This window comes from Paroedura picta, chromosome 1 (genome assembly GCF_049243985.1).
Source record: "Paroedura picta isolate Pp20150507F chromosome 1, Ppicta_v3.0, whole genome shotgun sequence".
Classification (NCBI taxonomy): Eukaryota; Metazoa; Chordata; class Lepidosauria; order Squamata; family Gekkonidae; genus Paroedura; species Paroedura picta.
The window spans coordinates 168,344,695-168,361,295 of NC_135369.1; positions in this window are offsets into that span (position 1 = coordinate 168,344,695).

A 16,601-nucleotide genomic window follows, 5' to 3' on the forward strand; every position below is an offset into this window, starting at 1 on the left:
TTCTCCGGACAAGATGGGTGGGTGGGGGGCGATCAGGACCTGGCGGAGGGAGAGGGAGCCACCCAACGCAGGCTGCCTTCTTCTGAGTCCCAGGCAGGAGTCCCGGAGCCTTGCCCCGGGAAGACGCAGAGTCGGGCGGGGGTCTGATGACCCCCACCCACCTACCCACCCACGGGGGAGCGGTGTGATTTCTACGGAACAGATCCGAGCAAATCTAGGGGAGGAAGGAAGGCCCGGCCCACCCAAAGGCACCGATTTCCCCCTGGACTGACTACCCTTTACCCATGGTGGTGGTGGGGGGGCAAAAAACCCTAGACGCCCCCCTTTCCCTCTGAGCCAGCTGAGCCAGCAAAGGGTTCGGTCTCTGTTCTGGGGGGAGGGCTGTGCTTTGGGGGGCATCTTTTTAGTTCTGCCGAAACACAGGCGGGCTGTGTTTGGGTTTTTGGGGGGTGATGACGGACAGCTACGCCAAACCCGAGAGCCGCGGGGGGGGGGACTTGCTGTCTCTCCAGCCAGCCTCAGACGTGACCTCCCCAACCCCAAAACGCACAGGGCCAGCGGCTGAGGAGAAAGACTTCCAACGTGGACAAGGATGGGCCGAATTGGGGACGCCGTCGATTTCCATGGGGGGAAATTCAGCGCCCGCTTCTCCCGGAAAGGAACGGGATTGCAGGGCGATCGAGGCGGGCCGGATCCAGGGATCTCGGCACAGCAAAGTGCAGCGGCCGCAATCTCTTGGTTTTGGGGTGGTTGTTAATGGAACACCCCCCCCCCCCCCCTTGTTTAAAACACCGACGGGACATCCGAGAACCCTCCGGGCTCAGGCTGCCTCCGGGAAAGGATTTCTGACAAGGAAAAACGTCGCCGTTTCGGGTGGCTCCGGAAGCCGTAAAGAAACTGGGGTCGCTTCTGGTCCCCTAAACCCTCAGACGACCCCCGCCCCTTCTGTCCTGGCCGCCCAGTGAGGTCGGGGTATCCCTCCGCGTCCGCCAGCCTGTGCAATTTCACGCAGCAGAACCCAGGGATTGGAAGCGCTTCCTCGAGCCTGGGGGGAAAGCCCTCGTGTTTAGGATCGCACTGCGCTGCGGAAAGAAGCGCCACCGACATGCAAGGCGATTGATACCAATTTCTGCCCGCCCCGCGCACTGCTCGATCCTGAGCATTGCATGAACACGCCCCTCTCTCTCCATTCAAGGTGATTGCCGGTGCCATCCTAAGCAGAGTCCCTCCAGTGAGTTTGGGAGGGTGAAGCTCTGTTTAGGATGGCACGCTTACCCCCGTCGGGAGTCCGCCCGAGACGGCAGCGGGCTTGCAAAGCAGCGCGACTGAAAACCAAAGACGTCGGGCGCCTTGAGGGCCCCACGTACGAGGGGAGGGGAATCGAAAGCGATTCCCTCCCCGATCCTAAACCTTTGGATCCCACCGATGCGCACGGAATCGGTCAGCAGAAAAGGCGCTGGGGGAAAAGCCCCTGAAATCCAACCGGACAATTGGAGGGTGCGGTGGGCGCTCCCTCGGAGCTCGTTCCGGCTGCCTTTCGGGAAGCCACGGGAGGAGCGGACCCGGGCGGCTCAATCGGGTGGCCTCGGGCCGCCGTCCCCGGGACCCGCCGCCCCTGCCCGGAGGGACCGTGGCCGTTCTCGGCGGGAAAGGCTGGCCTCCGAGGCAGAAAGCGGAGAGGGGGACAGAGAGAGACCCCCGTCCGTGCCCCGAACGTCGGGGACGGAATGAGCGTCTTTTCCAAGAGGCAAAAGGAAACCAAGCCCACCGCCTCGCAGACGGGGCGGGAGGACCCTCGCCTTTCCCCGGGCGAGTCCAAAGGCGGCCTCCGCTCGGAAAGGGCCTCCGGGAAGCCGCCCAGCAGCCCCCAGCAAGGCAGCCTCGCCGCCACCACGCCAGGGAAGCGAGCCGGAGCATCAGACCGCCTCTCCTGAAGAGGATCAGGCGACTGGGGGGGGGGGGAGGGAAGGGGGGCTCTCTCTCAGAAGCAGGGCCAAGCCTTCCCCTGGGGAGGGGAAGGAGAAAAAGAGCGCGCAGGGGGTGAGGGGTAGAGGTGGGCGGCCACGTAGGTCGGCATCCCGCACGCCCCACGGGAGAGATCCTCAAATGCTGCAATTGATGCGCGCAAGGGGAGGGGGCGTCGCTGGCAGCCTTGGCGGATGGCGCGCAGAGCAAGCCTACGTCGCCGCACAAATCCACTCGGTCCGGCTTGGATCTGAGCGGAAACGGGTGAGCCGAGATGCAGGCGGCTAGCCGCCGTGGTGGGACTGGAGCAGCGGAGAGTCCAGGGGCCGACCCCGTTGGAGTCCTCAGCCAAAAGCTCGCCCTTCCCTAAGGGCCCCATCGCCCAGGCTCGACTTGGGTGGGGGAGTCGCAATCGCAGCCCCGCGAAGGCTCCTTCATGCCGGGATCCCGGAGCCCAGGCGGCTGCGTTGGAAAGGCTTGGGGACGCGTAGGATCGATCGCAAGGCCGAAGTGCCGGCTGTCCGGAATCGGAGTGACCCCCAAACAAGGAAACCAGGCGGGGTTGACCTTCACCAGGAACAGTTTGCCCAGGGAGGTGGGGAGGAAGGGGAATTTTCATTTTCCGGCCCCTGAGCCCTGCCATGCGCGCGTTCCTGAAACGGTTTGGCGCCGTTTCCTTCCGGCCGTCTTGCAGGTGGGATCCAGGGGCGCAAGGGATCTCTCTCTGCCGCCGGGCGCAGTTCGGCAGAGACCCCCTGGCAAAGACGCCCGATCAGAGCTCATTTCCCCGCCGGCGATTTGGGGATGTTCGCCCGGGCTGCGAGAAGAAGGCTTTCTAGGGCAGAAACACCATTTAGGGCTGGCAGAGGATCGGGGTTTGAAACCGGTTTTAAATCCAGGCCCTCGGGTTAGCCCGGGAGCGGCCTTGGTGGATAACCGCGGCCGTTTAATCAGAAGGAAGTCCCAACGAGTGGAGTGGCTCGCTCTTCCCAGACAGTGTGTATAGGATCGCCGCCTTCGGACCGGAGCGGCGATCCTAAGCAAGTTTCCTCGGAGGGCAGTGCCACGGAATTAGAAGCGCGGCCCTATTCCGTGGCAGTTCTGCCGAGAAGGCTTCCCTGTCAGCCGGCGAATCATTGCGGGACAACCCCCCAAAAATTGCCGCAACGGGATGCGGATCCGCCGCCTTCTCGTTAGCTCCGGCGGTCTGTAGTCCGTAGTGAGAAAAAGGAATATTTCCCCAACCAATTCCGTCTCCACAGCCTTCCTTCTCGATTCATTTATTCGATGCACTTTCTTTTCGCCACCCTTCCTGCAAAGGGTTCGGGGCCGTTCATAAGATCCCCTCCCCCTTAATCCCAAACCCAACAGCCCAGCCAGGCAAGAGAATGAGCAGCCCCCCCCCGCCCCCGCGAAGTTCCCTATCTGCCGGGATTTGAACTCGGGGCTCTCCGGTCCTAGGCCATGACTCTAACCCAGGGGTAGTCAAGCTGCGGCCCTCCAGATGTCCATGGACTACAATTCCCACGAGCCCCTGCCAGCGTTCGCTGGCAGGGGCTTATGGGAATTGTAGTCCATGGACATCTGGAGGGCCGCAACTTCACTACCCCTGCTCTAACCACTAGGCGACAGATGAATCTTCCTCCCCCTTCTGGAAACAAAATCAAAGCGAGAGATGCGCTACTTTTGCATGGGCTCAGAGCAGACCCCCCCCCCACCAAAGGCTCCCGTGGGGTCCGGTCCCTCGCAGGGGAAGAAGCCCCGAGGAGCCGGGCAGCGAGGGGGCTTCTCTGCAGATGGACCGAGGCCTCAGGTGGGCCTATACAGGTGCGGCTGCGAAAGCCTCTTCCCTGCTCCCCTCTTCCCCAGCTCTCCTTTCCTTTCCTTTCCTTTCCGCGCTGGGTCCGCAGTGCGCCGCCTGGGCGCATTTCGACAGTCCGAAAGGAAGGGCGCGCCGACGGCAGCGGGATGGGGATTCGGGATCTGCCGCGATCGATCGATCGACAGTTTCCCCCATCGGCAAACCTCCCCCCCCCCCTCCACATACATCCCCCTTCAGCATTTCAGTTTCTCCACTGGGTGACCTTGAGCTAGTCAGGACTATCTCAGAGCTGCTTCTTCCTGCGCTGTCAGCCCCACCCATCTCACAGGGTGTCTGTTGTGGGGAGAGAAAAAGTGGGGTATAAAAAGACCAGCTGTTCTTCCTCTTCTTTTGCTCCCTTCAAGATAAACTGCCCTTTCACGGTCTATTTAGGGGGAGTCAGACTGTGGCCCTCCAGATGTCCATGGACTACAATTCCCATGAGCCCCTGCCAGCGAATGGGAATTGTAGTCCATGGACATCTGGAGGGCCGCAGTTTGACTACCCCTGGAATTGAATAGCAGCTCAGAGTACGGGAGGGGGGGGGCGAACCCCACCCACCCACCAGCAGCCATCTCAACCCTCTTCTTTGAAGCTTTCTTCTTGCCTTTCTCTTCTTGGGTTTGGCACCAGGAGAGCCTGATTGGGGAACTTGAGCAGGGTGAGCCCTGGGATTATTTGGAAGATCCTGGGTCACGTTGCAAACCCCACGTTCAGCCGGTTGCACAACTCAGTGGCTATCCCCCCCCCCAACATCTTGGAGCCAGGACCCTCTGAGAGCCCCCCCCCCCTTAAGAAGGGCCTATTAAAAGGCTCCCTTTGAGCTGGGGGGGTTAATCTCTGGGCTGCCGCTCGGACCAAGGACATGAAAAAGAGCTCTTTTTTGGATACCCCGCTTTACACCACTCGAAGGAGTCCCAAAGCAGCTCACAAACACACCTTCCCTGGCAAGAAGATAGACACGGCTGGGCAGCCCTGTCGGTCTGAAGCAGCCAAACAAGGTTTGAGTCCAGTGGCCGCTTTAAGAAAGCTCACACCCGGAATGCAACTTTGTGGGTCTGAAAGGTGCCCCTGGACTCAAACTTTGTTCTCCCCCCAACCGACACCCTGTGCGTGCAAGTCACTGGGGATGAGAGGGCTCTAGGAGAACTGCTCTGCCAGAACAGCCCTAAGAGAACTGTGACTGGCCCCAGGTCAACCAGCAGGCTGCATGGGGAGGGATGGTGGCTGAGCTGGGGGCACGGGCTCCACAGCAACCGGATGCTGCCAGGGCGCCCATGGGGCGGGTTGACGGAATGGGGAGGGGGGCATGGGCAAATGGAAGGACTCGGGCAGGGGACCACAGGTACATGGAAGCTCCCTCCTGGGCCTCTTTACTCAAGTCCTTGGTGATGGGACTGAATGGGCCAGGCAACCGCCCCGAGGAGGATCCAGAACATCCCAGGGTAAGGAGGGAAGCAAAGGAACACAGGTATGGGGGAAGGGGAGGAGAGCATGTCCCTTATTTTTTGCAGGAGTACCCTGTTCCTGCTCACTTCCTCCAAGTGATCAGTGCCTGGCCCATCCAAAGAGGCTTCTTCCAGCTCCCTCGCCGGCCATTTTGTTTTAGAGGGGAGGGAGAGAGAAGCCCGAGCTAGCACCCCGTCAGCCTTAGAACTTTGGGGTAGGATCGGGGCTCAAATCTTCCCTGTCGCCGAGAGACCTTGAGCCAGGCCTACTCTCCCCCTCAGCCTACCTCGCAAGTCTGTTGTGAGGTCACAACGGGAGAGGGAGATCCCCAGCACTACCTCAGATTCCTTGGAGGCAGAGAGCAGAGAGGGATAAACATATTCCATAGATGGATTTCCCTCCTCTGTGGGATCCTCGCCACACAACCCTGAGATCTGGCTTGAGGAGAAAGAGGGGCAGGGGAAGGCAGGCATGGGTGTCCATTGGCCACCTGCAGACATGTGTGGCACAAATACGCCGCTGCCCACCCAGTGCCTGTTTCATGGGAAGCCAGGTAGCCTGTTGGTCTAGAATCTGAAACACGAATGGAAAACCAGCACATCGCTACAGACAGTCCCACAAATGACTTGCAGGGACCCAGGGCCACTGATTCTCTGTGCCCGGCTCTTGCTAAAAGAAGCCAGAGTCATTGAAAGCAAACCAGGCCCCCCATCAGCTCCAGCCAAGCATCCACTCTTGAAAGTCAGGAAAGCCCTTCAGTCTCCCCTGGTTCAGCCTGGAGAACTGCACTGGGAATGGAAAACTGCCCAAGCACCTTGCGTGCAAGGACAGGACAGTCAGGGGTAGTCAAACTGCGGCCCTCCAGATGTCCATGGACTACAATTCCCAGAAGCCCCCTGCCAGCGAATGCTGGCAGGGGGCTCCTGGGAATTGTAGTCCATGGACATCTGGAGGGCCGCAGTTTGACTACCCCTGCCCTGACACAGACAAAGACCATAGCAATGGACATATTTGTTTTTCAGGCACAAAGCTCCTAGGACTGGAGCTCCCCTTGTTCCAGGGCTAGGAAGCTCTGTCAGAGGAAGGCCTAGTCCTGTTTGTCGGTTCTCCAGGACAACGGGTTGGGCCTTTGTGTCAAACAGGATGCCGGATTAGGCAGACCGTGGGCCTCATCCACCAGGATGGGGCCTCTTCTCGTGTTCCCAGCTGGACGAAAAGGATCCTTGCCGGGCAGATTTACACAGCAGGATCAGAAGAATGCCGTACATTACGGGATGAGGGAGATCGTGTAACAGTGAAGTGTAATCAGAAAAAGTACACAGGCCATCCGCAGTTTGGTCTCCGATTCCCCGAGGCTAATCTGATGAACACTAGCCACATCCAAGTCTCCTTAGAGACAATAGAATTGAACGGCTTGAACACTAAAATTCAGGGGATTTTCTTGGGGTTATCTGATATTTGCCTCTTCTTTCTTCTTCCGCCTCCTCCTCCTCCCTTCTCCTCCTCCAAAGCCAGCTTGGTGTATGGTTAGGAGTGTGGACTTATCTGGCGAGCCGGGTTTGATTCCTCGTTCCTCCCCCACATGTAGCCAGCTGGGTGATCTTGGGCTCGCCACAGCACTGATAAAGCTGATCTGACCGGGCAGTAATATCAGGGCTATCAGGGCTATCAGTGATATCAGTGAAAGGGGAGGTGACTGTAAGGCAATTTGAGACTCCTTCGGGTAGAGAAAAATGACATATAAGAACCAACTCTTCTTCTTCTTCAGTGATATCAGGGCTCTCTCAGCCTCATTCACCTCACAGGGTATCTGTTGTGGGGAGAGGAAAGGGAAGGCGAATGTAAGCTGCTTTGAGACTCCTTTGGGTAGAGAAAATTGACATAAGAACCAACTCCTGCTCTTCTTCTTCTTCTTCTTCTTCTTCTTCTTCTTCTTCTTCTTCTTCTTCTTCTTCTTCTTCTTCTTCTTCTTCTTCCATGGTTTAATGTGCTGTGTACCATGGGCAAAAGACAGACCTCTCTTTTGCGACACCAAGCTAGGCTGAGCTCAGAGAAAGGCCCCTCTGACCTACTCTTAACCCTCATGCAATGGGGCTAGCGCTTAGAAATGGGATTGAAAAGTTACTTCTGTAAGCCCGCTTCTACAGTCTGTGGTGGGGAGGTAGGTGGAGCCAGCTTGGGGTAGTGGTTGACAGCAGTGGCCTCAAGTGCTGGGTTTGATTCCCTGTTCCTCCCTATGCCGCCAGCTGGGTGACCTTGGGTCAGTCACAGTTCTCTCAGAGTCATGTCAACGTAACCCTGGAAAGGGATCCTGGGGTACCCCATAATGCCTGGAAGGACTGGGCTGGTCAGAGAACAATTGCATCCAGAGCTCAGGGAAATCATCGACTGCTGAATGTTAAATGATAAACGGCTTTATTCAATACAAGTTCTCATTGCTCAAGATATTATTATATCTTTAAATTAAAGTGTTTATTGTGTTGCATTGTATTCTGAAAGTTCCCAAGGTAAACCGTCCGGAGCCGAAAGGGAAAGTAATAAAATAAAAAATAAAATAAAATAAATCCAGCAGAAGAGCTTCTTCCCTGGCTCCCAGCAATCTAGCTGCCGCATGCAAATCTCCTGTTTTCAAAACACCCCACCCGTCTCAATCTTCTGGACCTCGTAGTTGGGGCTGCAGTGATTCTCCTTCCACGGCTGCTGTTGATGTCAGCGTTTCCATTATCATTTCCTATTTCCAGGAGTTTTACGGTGGCCATAAAAATGAGATCCAGGTTCAAACTTGGTATCCTCGGGCTGTTCCCTGGAGCCCTCCTCTTCCCCTCTCTCTCTTTCTCTTTTTAGAAAAGGATGAGGTCTGAAAGAGGAAGCCATCTATCTGTTTTTATGTTAGGAGAGTCTACGGAAAGGAAGTGGCTGCGGGGCTTAGGAGAGCGGGGCAGTGTGGGTGTCTCTGGTTGCGGCAAAAAGGGAAGACGTCAAAATGCCCGGGGTCCTGTGCGGAATCCAGAGCAGCGCCCCACCCATCAAGGAAACAGTGGGCCACAGACACCCCTTTTTAAATCCTTCCCTAAAAGGCCTGGTTTTAGCATCGCCCCGTCGTCATGTCGCCAGTAACTCATCCGGAATATGAACTTGAAAGCCGTGAAGAATTCAACATCAAAAAAACAGCCGAGCGATCGGACTGCTGTGCCGAAGCGCGAATCCGTGTGAGCTCCTTTAGAAGGGCCGCAGATGTTTCTCCTGCAGGTTTCGGGTTCTCTTCTGTAGCCTCCTCTTAGCATATTCCTGCACAGCAGTCAAATAATCGGTGGATTTAGATGTCCCCAAGCAGCCATTGACTTGATGGATGGTAATGACTCAGTGGCTCCTTTGGAGCCATTACAGACGGTCGGGTCAAATACCAGCTTTTCAGAAATGCTTCAAAACACCAGTTGCGCAATCCGACTGCGCACTTGCGGGCTCTGAATTCCCACTGACTTCAGCACCTGCCTTGTTCAAGCACAGCTAGTCAACTCACGACTGCTTGAGTTCGAATGGTACCAGGGCATGTTTGCGTATCCTGGATTGCACCCGTAGACACCCAGTCTAGGAGCAGAGAAATAGGTGCAGGGGGAAAGAGCATGTTTCTCCATGTGCAGCTGGCGTGGGTGAAATATTGTTGTTTGGGGCTGCATGGAATCACAGGGAAAATAATAGGCAACTGAAGGAGCCATTTTCTGGGGAGTAAGCCCCATTGAATAGTCCTGAGAAGGAGTCTGAGTAGGCCTGTTTAGGACTGCCCTCTGCCTTGCCAGGACATTTCCTCCTTCTGGACCAAAACTCTAGTCCAGAATACATCCCCTAGGCAGCTCTTTGATTGAGCAATACCAACCAGCTAAGAATCCCAAAGAAATACATCTGGTTTCAACCAGAGCCACGGTCTTCTTTGCCCTGGCCTCCACCTGGTGGAACAAGCTCCCGGGACACATCAGGGCCCTGCCTGAACTTTCTGAGTTCTGCAGGGCCTGCAAGACAGAGCTCTTCGGCTGGGCCTATGCTGAGGCCAGCTAGATAGCAGCTACAACAAAATCCCAGGCCTCCCTCCCACCCCCTCTGCCCTGCATTCTCCTCTAGCTCCTCCTAACGCCCAACATCTCAGTGGCTACAAACTATTGATCTCAGTCATCATGTCTGACGATTAACCTGTGGCTTTTTAAAAAATCTTAATTTGATCTTATATATGTGAATTTTATTGGTTTTATTGGTTTTATTGAGTTTTTAGACTGTCTAAACTGCCCCGAGATGGTACGTCCAAGAGGGGTGGTATATAAATCTCTAAATCAATATTATAAGCCACTCTGACACTCCTTCGAGCAGTTAAAAACGGGGTACCAAACCCTTAGCTCTTCTTCTTCTTTTGGTTGCTTTTTGCCGTTCTGACTTCCTCCAAGTAACAGAGAGGCAAGATAGGTGATTAATTTGGACAAAGTGTTTGATGAAGGAGATTTGGAAAGGAATGTGGGTGAACAGACAAGGCTGCTTTATACTGGACCTACATACACAACCACTTCTTACACTGACTAAATGTGCAGAGAGGAAGAAGAAGAAGAAGAAGAAGAAGAAGAAGAAGAAGAGTTGGTTCTTATATGCTGCTTTTCTCTCCCCGAAGGAGACTCAAAGTGGCTTACAGTCGCTTTCCCTTTCCTCTCCCCCCAACAGACACCCTGTGAGGGAGGTGAGGCTGAGAGAGCCCTGATATCACTGCTCATTAAGAGCAGCTTTATCAGTGCTGTGGCAAGCCCAAGGTCACCTAAGCTGGCTGCATGTGGGGGAGTGAGGAATCAAACCCAGCTCGCCAGATTAGAAGTCCACACTACACCAAGCTGGAGGATGTGGGCTGGCCTCACCTCCCCACTTCTGCATGATCACCAGCCTGTGAACACTGGGCCTCTTCCCATAGGCAGTGTCAACAGGTACTGTCCCTCCTCATGGCTGCCTACTGAGTCTGTATGGTCTGTTCTGGTTCTCAGGCCCTTTGGCATTGACTGTCATCACATCCTTCTGACAGGGATCAAACCTGGGGGCTTCTCTATGCAAAGCACTTGCTCTGCCACTGAGCCATGGCTCCTCTATATGTGGGAAGGCCTCTAGAGACTGGAGCTGGCCTCTCCAGATGCCCACAGACTACAATTCCCATGAGCCCCTTCCACCACAATATGGACATCCCTGCTATAGACACACACAGCTCACCGCCATTAATCACTGCTTAAGCAAAAGCGCCGGAGAAACGACATCGGCACCCTATCCTTGCTGTAAGGCAGGGGTAGTGAAACTGCGGCCCTCCAGATGTCCATGGACTACAATTCCCATGAGCCCCTACCAGGCCTGGCAGGGGCTCATGGGAATTGTAGTCCATGGACATCTGGAGGGCCGCAGTTTGACTACCCCTGCTGTAAAGAGTTCCGTGAGGCCTACATCCGATCCCATTTTAGTTGCACAACAAGAAATAGGCCAAGCTCTCGTATTGGAAAATGGCAGTGCCAACCTATGCAGTTTAGAATTGCGTCATAAACCTCACTTGTATGTGCCCCGTGAATCTCGCTACGATGTGCCCCTCCTGGACAGCAGCCCGCGATAGAAATCTGTGGAGAAGAGTCCTTGAGAAAATGAAAGGAATGCCGAGGAGACCATCCGAGGCAGAGAGTGCAGCTGCAGAACAATGTGCAAGAAGAGAATAAAATGACTGGTTGTACTTGATGCCTGGTGCAGATGTTGGAGACGCTTCCGAATTCTCTCTGTGCCTTCTTCGTTTGCAAAAATCTTGTGTCATCTTTGTTAGGGGATAGTGGATGCTTTTCTCCGGATTGTGCAAATTATAAAGTCGTCATGGTAAAGTTTTATGCAAAAAAGGGGGGGAAACGAAAGATCTTAAGCTGAGATGTGGTTAGTGGCCCAAGATGGCACCTGCTTCCACCTTTATGCCAATGAACTACAAAGGACAAGGCTCCACTTGGGATAGTGCCTTCAAGGAGCTTCCTGGCCAAATGGGATTTTGAATCCGGATTTCCCTGGCCCAACATTTTGCTTTTTAAAAAAGTCTCTTTGTCTTATCTGTTGAATGCAAGGAATGAACAACTGTGTATGATCTTTTCATGAGTATGCCCCTGGAATTTGGTTCAAGGGGTGCATAAAAAGGCAGCCCTATCAAAGTATTGCATTTCTAGACGTGTGCATCAGTGGCCTACTATACAGGTAAGTGTTGTCAAACTGCAATTAACTCCGGGTGACTCAGGTGAGGGGCTTTTAAGGCTGGCGAGAAGCAGAGGTGGCTTGCCATTGGTTTTCCTTGGTGGTCTCCTTTCCATGTTCTTACTGTGCTCAGCTGCTGATATCAGGGAATTATACTGTGTTGACTTCCCTCCGTCAATGACCAGTCGCATTCTGCCGCCTTCTTTGCAGAGGGGGACAAACATGGTACATCTGATAAAAACCCAGGTTGGTCGTTCTGCATAAGGACTTGTACGCCAGGATAATTTAATACCCGGGGAAAATATCCTGCTAGCACAGCTTTGCTTACAAAAGTACACTTTTTTTAATTTTAAGAAGGGATTTCACTTAAGAAAAGCTTGTTTTTTATGCCCAGCTTTACACTACTTTAAGGAAGAAGAAGAAGAAGAAGAGTTGGTTCTTATATGCAGCTTTTCCCTACCCGAAGGAGTCTGAACGCGGCTTATAGTCGCCTTCCCATTCCTCTCCCCACAACAGACACCCTGTGGGGTGGGTGAGGCTGAGAGAGCCCTGATATCACTGCCCGGTCAGAACAGCTTTATCAGTGCTGTGGGGAGCCCAAGGTAACCCAGCTGGTTGCATGTGGGGGAGTGCAGAATCGAACCTGGCATGCCAGATTAGAAGTCCGCACTCCTAACCACTACACCAAACTGGCTCTCCTACACCAAACTGGCTCTCTTCCCTCTCCCCACTTTGAGGAGTCTCAAAGTGGCTTACAAACATCTTTCCAATAGGACCTTTAACACCAACAAAGATTTATTTAATAAATCTTGGTCTTATAGGTGCTATTGGATTCTATTGTTGTTGTTGGTCTTAAAGGTGCTATTGGACTCTTTTTTTTTGTTGTGCTACTTCAGACCAACATGGCTACCCACTTGAATCTCCCCACAATAGACACCCTGTGAGGTTTGTGGGGTGGAGAGAGCTCTGAGAGAACTGTGACTAGCTGAAGGTCATCCACTGGCTGCATGTGGAGGAGTGAGGAATCAAGCACGATTTTTAAAAGTCTGCTGCTTTTTAACCACTACATGTACCACACTGGCATCAACAACCTCCAGCCCATGTTTATAAAATAGCGACATGCAATTCTCTCCCAAACTGCCATTTTGGAGCCGGGTCCTACTCAAGCATCATTTCCCAGACTGCTGCACACAAACACCTCAACCACTTCTGCAGGGCCTGTGAAAAGGAGCTGTTCCGCTGGGCTTGTGGCCGAGGCCTACAATAACACCACCCAAGTTGGCTGGCCTCACCGCTGGGAAGAGGAAGAGAGTCAGAAGATCAGCTCCTTGCTAAAGGACTCCCCTGTCTGGGGAATTTCAGTTTGGGAGTGCTTTTGTGACAATTTTCGATGTTTTTAAATTTTACTTTTGTACGTTGATTTTACTGCTGTTACCTGTCCTGATCGACTCAGAAGGGCGGCCTAGAAATAATATATATATATATATCTGTTCTACATAATATATTTCTGGAGGAGGAGCTGGTCTCATGCCTTAACACCCGCTCAGGGTGGCTGTCCCGCCCCTGAGTGCCTCCTCCTCCAACCAGCTTGCCTGTCTGTCCAGCGGCCAGCCAATTGCCTTCCATCCCCCATCTGACCACCCCCTCCTCCTTCCACTTTCCTTGGAGGCTCGGAGGCTGCTGATCCCTGCTGTGAGAATTGCCCCTAACAGCTGGTGAGCTCCCTAACAGCGGCCTACAGCCTTTCCAGGTCCAGGGGGGGGGGGGCGTCTGCAGAGTTATTCCACCCCACCCCCCTAATCTAGCACCCATTGTATTCCTGAATGCAACACACTTGGCCCCCAGTTATTATTATAATTATAATAGTGTCTCACTCAGCATGAAATTTCAGAAATAACCTCAAATTCTGAATTTCAGAAATAACCTCAATCGACCAGCATAGACTCAGCGTCATGGGCTTGCCGACTGGGCCAGGCTGCCACGTCCTCTCCTGTGTCCCCCTCTGCACCCAACAGAGAGCCAGTGTTCTCATCTCAAGCCCCCTGGCCTTTCAAGAAGCCCCCCCCCCCAGCAGCCCAAGAAACCAAAGGAAGGTTCACTTCCAGGCCAGAAGCTCAAATGGATGAACATCAGGCCGAGGCCTTTATTGGTCTCACGTAGTAAAGTCACTTTATATTTCCTGGCTTTGGCATATTCTAAAGAAAGATTTTTCCACCCCGCGCTGATGTTATAAAAAGATATAAGAGCGCACAAACAGACGCAGATCCAATGTTAAAAATCTGGCTGAAACCAGCAGAGCAAAGGAAGTCTTCAGATTGGCAATTATGTTTGCAGAAGGGCATGCAGAGGTCATCGGCCAGGGGTTGTCTGTGCCTGTGGTGATCAGAAATACCAAGTGTGTTGTAAGATCTGGGCCCTGGGAGGCTAAGGGGCGAGAGCCCTTCGGCACTGGGAAAGAACGGCCTGTGAGTTGCAGAAGAAAGTTTGAGTGGGTCGGGCCCACGAGCTTCTTTTAAGACACACCTTGTAGACAAACTTGTTAACTGGAACACGGTTCTCTCCCCCCCCCCCTTGAAGGAATGAGTTCCTAAACTCTCCACAAGTATAATTTTGAAGAAAATGCACCACCTGCTGGTCACAGAAAGTACTTGATTTTAGGGGGGGAGATCACGCCTCACCGAATGTACCTGCTCAGTTATCCATTTCAATCAGATCGCGACTTCATTAATACCCAGTCCTTCGAGAATAGACTTGCTTCCTTCTGGGTTTTTTTTGACGACGTTTGTGTGCGGCTTTTTAACTTAAAGGATCAGTTTGTAAATTATATGCCCTAAAGATTTTCTTGATTTCTGTTGCCTTTACCTTCCCAGCTGGTTATATATTTCCCCGGAGCATGGGGTAAATTCTTTTTAGGATGTTTAGTATACTGCCATTTTGTACTTATATGTGTTGGAGTTGTTTTAATGGTATATTTTAAACTCATATTGCTGAATTTTTCTTTTTGCGAACCGCCACGAGCCAGTTTTTGGGAGCGGCGGTATACAAATGCAATAATAAAATAAAATGATAAAATTAAAAAGTCAACGTAGATTTCATCCAGAGCCACACTGAGAGAAGTCCTGGCTTTCCCCCTCCCAGGGTTGTTATTACTACTACTAATTCCTAAACACTGGATGGTACGCTTACATCCTGGACGGATTTGATCGGACTTAAAACCTCATGACAGAAAGCTGACATTTAGAAGCCAGTAAACATATGGACACGGAGGAGGCTGGCTCAGACCACTGGTCTACCAAATTGGGTACTATCTGTGGGAGCTGACAGCAGAGGTCATTCATTTCACCAGCTACTGGAGTCTGTGGAAAGAAGAAGAAGGGCTGGTGTTGTTTGTACCCCACTTTTTACTACCCAAAAGAGACTAAAAATGGCTTACAATCGCCTACCCTTCCTCTCCCCCTGCAACAGATACTCTGTGAGGTTGGTGGGGCTGAAAGAGCTCTGACAGAACCATGATTGGCCCAAGGTCATTCAGCAGGCCTCACAAGTCTCAAAGTGGCTTAAAATCACTGCATTTCCTCTGCCCACAACAGACACCCTGTGAGTTTGGTGGGGCTGAGAGAGCTCTGACAGAACCACGACTGGCCCAAGGTCACTCAGCAGGCCTCTCAAAGTGGCTTAAAATCACTACCTTTCCTCTGCCCACAACAGATACCCTGTGAGGTTGGTGGGGCTGAGAGAGCTCTGACAGAACCACGACTGGCCCAAGGTCATTCAGCAGGCCTCTCAAAGTGGCTTAAAATCACTACCTTTCCTCTGCCCACAACAGATACCCTGTGAGGTCGGTGGGGCTGAGAGAGCTCTGACAGAACCACGACTGGCCCAAGGTCACTCAGCAGGCCTCTCAAAGTGGCTTAAAATCACTACCTTTCCTCTGCCCACAACAGATACCCTGTGAGGTCGGTGGGGCTGAGAGAGCTCTGACAAAACCACGACTGGCCCAAGGTCACTCAGCAGGCCTCTCAAAGTGGCTTAAAATCACTACCTTTCCTCTGCCCACAACAGATACCCTGTGAGGTCGGTGGGGCTGAGAGAGCTCTGACAGAACCACGACTGGCCCAAGGTCACTCAGCAGGCCTCTCAAAGTGGCTTAAAATCACTACCTTTCCTCTGCCCACAACAGATACCTTGTGAGGTCGGTGGGGCTGAGAGAGCTCTGACAGAACCACGACTGGCCCAAGGTCACTCAGCAGGCCTCTCAAAGTGGCTTAAAATCACTACCTTTCCTCTGCCCACAACAGATACCCTGTGAGGTCGGTGGGGCTGAGAGAGCTCTGACAGAACCACGACTGGCCCAAGGTCACTCAGCAGGCCTCTCAAAGTGGCTTAAAATCACTACCTTTCCTCTGCCCACAACAGATACCCTGTGAGGTCGATGGGGCTGAAAGAGCTCTGACAGAACCACGACTGGCCCAAGGTCACTCAGCAGGCCTCACAAAGTGGCTTAAAATCACTACCTTTCCTCTGCCCACAACAGATACCCTGTGAGGTCGGTGGGGCTGAGAGAGCTCTGACAGAACCACGACTGGCCCAAGGTCACTCAGCAGGCCTCTCAAAGTGGCTTAAAATCACTACCTTTCCTCTGCCCACAACAGATACCTTGTGAGGTCGGTGGGGCTGAGAGAGCTCTGACAGAACCACGACTGGCCCAAGGTCACTCAGCAGGCCTCTCAAAGTGGCTTAAAATCACTACCTTTCCTCTGCCCACAACAGATACCCTGTGAGGTCGGTGGGGCTGAGAGAGCTCTGACAGAACCACGACTGGCCCAAGGTCACTCAGCAGGCCTCTCAAAGTGGCTTAAAATCACTACCTTTCCTCTGCCCACAACAGATACCCTGTGAGGTCGATGGGGCTGAAAGAGCTCTGACAGAACCACGACTGGCCCAAGGTCACTCAGCAGGCCTCACAAAGTGGCTTAAAATCACTACCTTTCCTCTGCCCACAACAGATACCCTGTGAGGTCGATGGGGCTGAAAGAGCTCTGACAGAACCACGACTGGCCCAAGGTCACTCAGCAGGCCTCACAAAGTGGCTTAA